The sequence below is a fragment of the Octopus sinensis genome, unplaced genomic scaffold (genome assembly GCF_006345805.1).
Source record: "Octopus sinensis unplaced genomic scaffold, ASM634580v1 Contig02722, whole genome shotgun sequence".
Taxonomy (NCBI): domain Eukaryota; kingdom Metazoa; phylum Mollusca; class Cephalopoda; order Octopoda; family Octopodidae; genus Octopus; species Octopus sinensis.
In genome coordinates, this window is record NW_021825945.1 from 2,155 (window position 1) to 10,000 (window position 7,846).

The 7,846-nt window shown below is 37.8% G+C and overlaps 1 long non-coding RNA gene across 1 annotated transcript in view; it reads left to right on the forward strand.

The window, feature by feature from the left end:
• Positions 1-267: 267 nt before the first annotated feature.
• LOC118760967 overlaps positions 268-7,846 on the forward strand; it is an 8,181-nt gene continuing 602 nt past the window's right edge. Inside the window, exons 1-2 of the long non-coding RNA XR_004997069.1 lie at positions 268-351; positions 6,221-6,224. This is a non-coding gene — a long non-coding RNA (uncharacterized LOC118760967). The remainder of the gene's footprint in view (positions 352-6,220; positions 6,225-7,846) is intronic.

Sequence of the window (7,846 nt, forward strand, 5' to 3'; positions counted from 1 at the left end):
GTTAGAAATCATCGGTCTTCGTCGGTGGCGGTGATTGAAGAGACGCACACAATAAGATCGAAACACCGCGGTCTTTTGAAGTCCCTTACACCGGTTCGTGGCATGTGTTAGGAACGTGAATCGTCTGAAGGGAAAAGATTTTCTTAGACGATGGAAAACGATAGTGACCAGATATTCCCGTTCGAATCCTGTAGATTGAGATGAGGATGAAAAGATACACTGGTAGGCATATAAGTGCAAAACAATGTTCAAATGATACCATCGAATACCAAGAGTATAGTAATGTGCTTTATTATAAAAGCTGCAAAATATTCACAAAACTGTTACTCAGAGTTTCAAGTTCCCGTTCACGTTCCCGACACTGTTGCATAATAGCAACGAGATATATATATATATATATATATAATAATATATATATATATATATATATATATATATACATACATACAATCATATATATATATATATATATAGGTTTATTTGTATATATATATAACTTTATGTATATATATAGATTATAATATATATATATTATATATATATACTTATGTCCAGTATAGCCAATTGAGACAGTATTTGCTCAAAATATTTATGTATCAGAGATGTACTTGCATAGCAAGTGACCTGATCTGAGATCGTGTGCTGGAACAAAACAATTGCAGCGTGGAAGGTGTTTATAAACCATTTAAGAAACACACAAAAACCGTTAGATTCACTTCAACATTTAAATTTAATTTGCCAAAATATTTCCGTCGCTTTGAGACCGCGACCTGTTCACTGATAAAATTCCGTGCTGCATATATATATAGATAGATACAGTGAACAGGTCGCGGTCTCAAAGCGACGAAAATATTTTGGCAAATTAAATTTAAATGTTGAAGTGAATCTAATGGTTTATTTATCTATCATACTGTTGAAATTCCACTTATTGCAGTATTTTTGTTGAGATAGTATCACTTATGAAGTTACTGTGTTAAAATCACAATAACTGTGAGGTGGGGTGAGGAATTAGCCCAAGCCAGAGTGTGTGTCAGATAAATTTCAGCAATTTTGGACCTTTTCAATGATGCGTACTCGCAACCAGTTACATGATCGGGCAAGGATTCGTGATACCTGATATAAGAGAAATGCGTATAGTATTCAATGACTGTTTGTATAGCTACACTACTGATTTAGAATTCATCATACGCAATTGAAATAGTATTTTATTAAAACAGTCATATATGTATTATACTCAATGTATATACATACTATCGATAGACCAGTTACTGCTGTATTTGTCATAAGATAGCATCGCTTATGGACTTGCGTGTGAAAAAGTCATTAAATATCTGAGAGGGTGAGTAGGTAGAGGGCGAAATTTCTCCAACAATAGCCAGCGAGAGCGCTAGGGTCATTCTTGCCAAAAGCGCTTTCTTGCAGACAGCTACATGTCGTTGCTGAAGACACCGCTGCCACAATAATTCATCCAAGTTGCTTAAAATCAATCACCAGTGTGTTTTTTCATAATTTTTTGCATCAAATATGGTGTTTTTAGCGTCAAGAAACTTTTTATTGGTAACGTTAAAGAAAGGGAGAATGAGAGAGAGAGAGAGAGAGAGAGAGAGAGAGAGAGAGAGAGACAGACAGACAGAGATGGACAGACAGACAACCGATAGACTGACAGCAGACAGACAGATCGTATATATATACTAGCAGTATCGCCCGGCGTTGCTCGGGTTTGTAAGGGAAATAACTATATAAGCATTTTTAGAGATGTAAAGTATAATAGCCATCTCAAAGTGGCTAACCACAAAGGGGGGGGGGGTTACCGTAACTTTTTACGTTCTGAGATTTAATAATACATTTTAAGAGAGTTACTTCCCTTTTATATGCCAAAAATGCATTAAAAATGGGAAAAAATGATGGTAATTTTTTTTTAATCGTAGACTCATCGTAGACGCGCGCTAATACCCAGAAGGGCTCGATATGAATCACGACTATAAGATACCCGGTTTTGGTTAAACTGCACCGCAAAATGTGGGAGTAGTTAGGAGTCTAAATCGTAGGAGACAGACACTACACAACCTCACTTTTATATATATAGATACTAGCAGTATCTCCCGGCGTTGCTCGGGTTTGTAAGGAAATAACTATATAAGCATTTTTAGAGAGTTACTTCCCTTATAGATGCCAATTCGGGCTTTCTTATCCATTTCTGTTTTGGTGTCTTCAAGCCATGAAGTCGTTCTAAGAGACGCTGGTCTCCTTGACAACGCTTTACGACGTTGATTTCCTTACACTCCCTTCCCCAACAGCTTACGAGGGAGGCAAGAAGGGGAGAAGCAAACACAGGTGCAGGTGTTTGAGCGTGGACGCAACTCCGCCGCCATCGACACACGAAAAATTATGCATTAAAATGGAATAAAAAATGAATGTTAAATTATTTTTAAATCGTAGACCATCGTAGACGCGCGCTAATACTCAGACGGGCTCGATATGAATCACGACTATAAGATCCCGAATTTGGTAAACTGCACCGCAAAATGTGGGAGTAGTTAGGAATCTAAATCGTAGGAGACAGACACTCACACAACTACAGTTTTATATATATAGATATATATGTTTGATATTGGGTGTATGTGTACGAATTCGACTTCACTAAATTACTGGTAACGTTAAAGAAAGAGAAAATGAGAGGGAGAGAGAGAAAGACAGACAGACAGACAGACGGACAGACAGACAGGCAGGCAGAGAGAATGAAAGGAAGAGAGAGATAAAATGAGCCAGAAACGAGAGAAAATTTGTACTGAGACGCGGAAGACAAGGTAGGTAAAGAACAAGAATTTGTGAGCATGTTGATGCATACACACACACACACACACATACACACACACGCGTGCACATACACACACAAACGCACAAACACCGCACACAGTACAAACACGCAACACACACATACACGCAAACGCAGTTTGTTTGACAGATAGCTTGATAGACAGACAGAGAAACAGACAGATAGAAAGGCAGACTGACACGCAGACAGACAGATACACAGACAGGCGGACGGACAGATAGATAGATAGATAGAAATATATATATATATTATATATATAGTAAAAGCAATTAAGATTCAAGTGAGTTCTGTTGAATTCACATGAATGAGGTACTTAACTTAGATGCACCAGAAATCTATATGGTATTAACCATAAGATAATGCGGGGTGATTACAAACGAGAAAAAAGCAACAAAAATGGATCAATATTTCGGTACAATTGTTTCATACGAAGACCACCTTTATTAAGGCTGCAAATATTGCAGCAAATGCACGTGACCAGTACTCATCAGCCGAAAAAACATCTGAGTTCTCAAAACATCCAAGGGGGTGAGGCTACACTCATGAAACATTCGGGATAGCTCTATAAAATCAGATTTAGATAATAAACGAACTTCCAAACGGACTTATATATATATATGTATGTATGTAATGTATGTATGTATGTATGTATGTATGTATGTATGTATGTATGTATGTATGTATTATATACAGATAGATAGATAGTAGATAGATAGATAGAGAGAGAGAGAGAGAGAGAGAGAGAGAGGAGAGAGAGAGAGAGAGAGAGAGAGAGAGAGAGAGAGATTTGTATGGGTGTAGGTGTCTGCAGGTATGGGTTTGTAAGTAGAGGATGACTATGGTGTTGACATGTTTACACAAGCTGTTGGTGAGACACCGTACATTAAAACAATGTGTTGATTTATCATTTTCCTTTCTCGATAGCCACACTCGCACTTCATTTCCGTTACGCCTACCATTTATTTGGGATATGTCTATATTCTGTTATTTGTGTGTGCGTATGCTTGTTGCGTACATCAATGCGCATATATGTCAATATTCTTTCTACTCAATGCACAAGGCCTGAAATTTTGGGGGAAGTGGGCCAGTCGATTAGATCGATCCCAGTACGCAACTGGCACTTAATTTATCGACCCCGAAAGGACGAAAGGCAAAGTCGACCTCGGCGGAATTTGTACTCAGAACGTAATAACAGATGAAATACCTATTTCTTTACTACCCACAAGGGGCTAAACACAGAGAGGACAAACAAGGACAGACAAACCGATTAATTCGATTATATCGACCCCAGTGCGTAACTGGTACTTATTTAATCGACCCCTAAAGGATGAAAGGCATAGTCGATCTCGGCAGAATTTGAACTCAGAACATAGCGGCAGACGAAATACCTATTTCTTTACTACCCAAAAGGGGTTAAACACAGAGGGGACAAACAAGGACAGACAAACGGATTAAGTTAATTACGTCGACCCCAGTGCGTAACTGGTACTTAATTTATCAACCCCGAAAGGATGAAAGGCAAAGTCGACCGCGGCGGAATTAGAACTCAGAACGTATCGGCAGACGAAATACCGCTAAGCATTTCGCTCGGCGTGCTAACGTCTCTTCCAGCTCATCACCTTCAGATCTGGCTGGAGTTACATATACTTACAGTACCTATGTCTGTCTGTGTGTGCATGCGCGAGCTCGGTGATGTTATTATCGAGATTTCTGGTTAGTATTTACAGATTTTCAATTCGAGTTCACTACACGAAATCTCGGACCAGTGAAAAAGTGTTTACTACTTCGAACAAAGCCTTAGGTCATCCTAAACTATTGTCAATGGAGTTTGTCAGAGCTAAACAGTTCGAGAGTTGGTCATTTGGGCTGTATTTTTATTCGCAAAGGATGTCAATCATTTCTGGTCGATGCTTCGACACGTGACACGTTGAGTCCTGCTACCTCTGCAGGAACACCCACACTACGGTTTCTTACTCTTTCTATTTCGACCAGTTTTCTAGACATTGATCATGAAAATTTTCTCTTCCTCCTCTAACAAAGACATAAAAATCGTGTTTATAAGATTACACTGACTTTCGTGAATATAAATACGAAGGCAATAGACGAATAGACACACACGAAAACCATAACCTGCACATATACTAAACAGACACCGTAAACAAAATAAAAAAATATAGTAGGTTATTCTATATCAAATAACAAGTTTGTTTAATACCGATCGATATCTTGTTTTTAAATTTGCTTCTCTTTTATTATTTTTCAGACGGTGGGCAACAGCCATGTTGGCAAACAGCCGTCAAAGTTATTTCTTTATTGTTTATTTTTGTCGATGAGATTTACACGCGTTCTTATTTCAATCTGGTATATAGTCAATCTATATATTAAGCAGAAACTGATGTGGCGCAGTTTCTATCTTCATTATTCTCTGTCTTCCCTCACAAATAATATATATATTATATATATATATATATATTAATAAATATTAGGGAATAAATCCAAATTTACAGGGAAAAATCAGATTTAGGATTGAATCCAATTTATAGTAAAATATTATATTATATTAAATTAGAGATAAAACCACTATTAGGCAAATCATACAATGAAAAACTTAAGCCAATACATAAGATTAATTTATATTATTTAAATATGTAACAAAATTATTAAAAAAATATAATTAATATCACACTACGATCGTTTCATGCCTGCTGTCTTCAAATTTTTGAGTCGCAGTCATTCATCAGGTGGTTTAAATATTTTTCTTGGCGAGGTTTATAAATTAATCATATGTATTGGCTTAAGTTTTTCATTGTTTGATTTGCCTAATAGTGGTTTTGTCTCTAATTTAATATAATATATATATATAAATATATATATATATCATCATCATCATTATCATCATCATTATCATCATCATCCTCATCTATGTAGTCTTTCATCGTTGCAGTCATGCGGCCATTCTGGCATTGCCTCAAAGTGTTTTATTCGAAAGAATTGACTCCCATGTATATATGTGTGTGCATAATTATATATTGGTGCTCGTATGTCAGGCGCTAGCGTAACGAAAACAGATGAATGTTTGCTTTGTCAAGAAGTACTGTCTCGAAAGTAATGACAACCTTTGAGAAAGAGAGAAAGCCTCCTCGCTGAAACAAAACTCCAGAAGAAAACCAGAACTTTCTGATGGGACCGTCGACTCTTACGCGAATTATTAGAAAGGATTACAATAGTACAGCTCCCAAAATTACTACAGAGCTTAATGACCACCTCGAGAACCTAGTTTCTACAATAGCTGTTCGCCGGGAGCTGCACAAGGCAGGAATTCATTGGAGGGCTGCAATCAGAAAACCATTTCTTTCGAAAACAAAAGTTGCAAAGCGTTTAGAGTGGAGTAAAAACCTATAGAATTGGTCCCTAGAAAATGTTATTTTCTTGGACGTGTCATTCTTTACTTTATTTCCAACCACCGGCCGAGTATACGTATGGAGACAGCAAAAAGAAGCATTTGACCCAGACTGCCTTCTTCCAGTTGATAAACATGGAGGAGGATCTGTGCTGATTTGTTGAGGCTATATCATGGAATCCGCCCGCCCAATGGTTTTCCTTCATGGCAGAATTAATAGTCAAGACTATTGAAGCATTTTATCTGATCAAATTCATCCTATGGTTGCGGACTTTTCTAGCGGGAAACGCAATCTTTCAGGATGATAATGTACCAATTCTCACAGCTGAAGTTGTTACTGAATGGCACGAGGAACATTCTAGTGAAGCTGAACATTTTATCTGGCCATCACAGTCACCACATCTCTGCTCTAAGAAACGACGTAACATACAACTACTGGGTCGAGAAGCGAACCTGTTTTCCATACAGCTATGTTTACTAACATACAGTTTGAAAGACGTTGAGGCTCTACTATATCATAATTATTAGCAAATCCTGGGTAGCATTTTGTCGCATTCTTCACGTTCTGAGTTCAAATTCCGCTGAGATTAACGTTGCCTTTCCTCATTATCGGGTTGAGAGAAATAAGTAAGACTGAAGTAGTGGGAGTAATGTAATCGAATAAGCCACACGTCTGTCTTCACGTTTTGAGTTCAAATTCCGCCGAGGTCATCTTTGCCTTTCATCCTTTCGGGCTTCATAAAATAAGTACCTGTTGAATACTGTGGTCGATGTAATCGAATTCCCCCCCCCCCGCAAAATTGCTAGATTTTTGCCAAAATTTGAAATCAATTATTAACAAGCGAATTATTTTGCCTCAGCAGCAGCAGCAGCAGCCGTTCAAGAATTTGGACCTGGAGATCTCCATTTCCAGCGACTTCAAGGGCCACCTCCCAGTAGTGTTGGCCTCAACGAAGAGCTCTCGACTACAAGACGACCAAAAAATGTTTTTCCAAGGTCTGGGGTCTCCCGCCCCTAAGCCCTAGACCATCACCTAATCACCCTTACCCGTCTTGTTGCTTAACAACAATAACAGCAGCAACAGCAATAGCATGTATGGAAATTGGTCGCAATCATATGCTACTGCGTTAAAGGAAGGACACATTGGAAATTAGATATTTTACACGTAGAATGAGTGAGCACTACTATAAGATTGCTCCTGTCTATATTTTGTTTTTGTTGTTATTGTTCCTACTGCTGCTTCTGCCGCCGTTGTTGCTTCAAGTTGGCACTGAATGAGCAGTTGCATGGCAGTCAACGAAAGGATGAAAGCCACTTTTTGTCTCAGTATGTATCGGAAAATTATTTTCACGTTAGCGAAATTTCATCCTGCTTTAACAACAATCATTTTGAGAGCGTCTTGGCTTCATTCTTGACTATATTATTTGTCGTATAAGTTTATCCATATATGACATTTGTCGTATAAATTTATCCTTATACGACATTTGTCGTATAAGTTTATCTTATCTTGAAAATAGCAGCATTGTATTTCAGGGAAATTTCGTTTCAGTTCCTTGCAGCTCGAACGAACTTGTACAGACATTTTCACCAGCAATATTTATTCAAAAGTC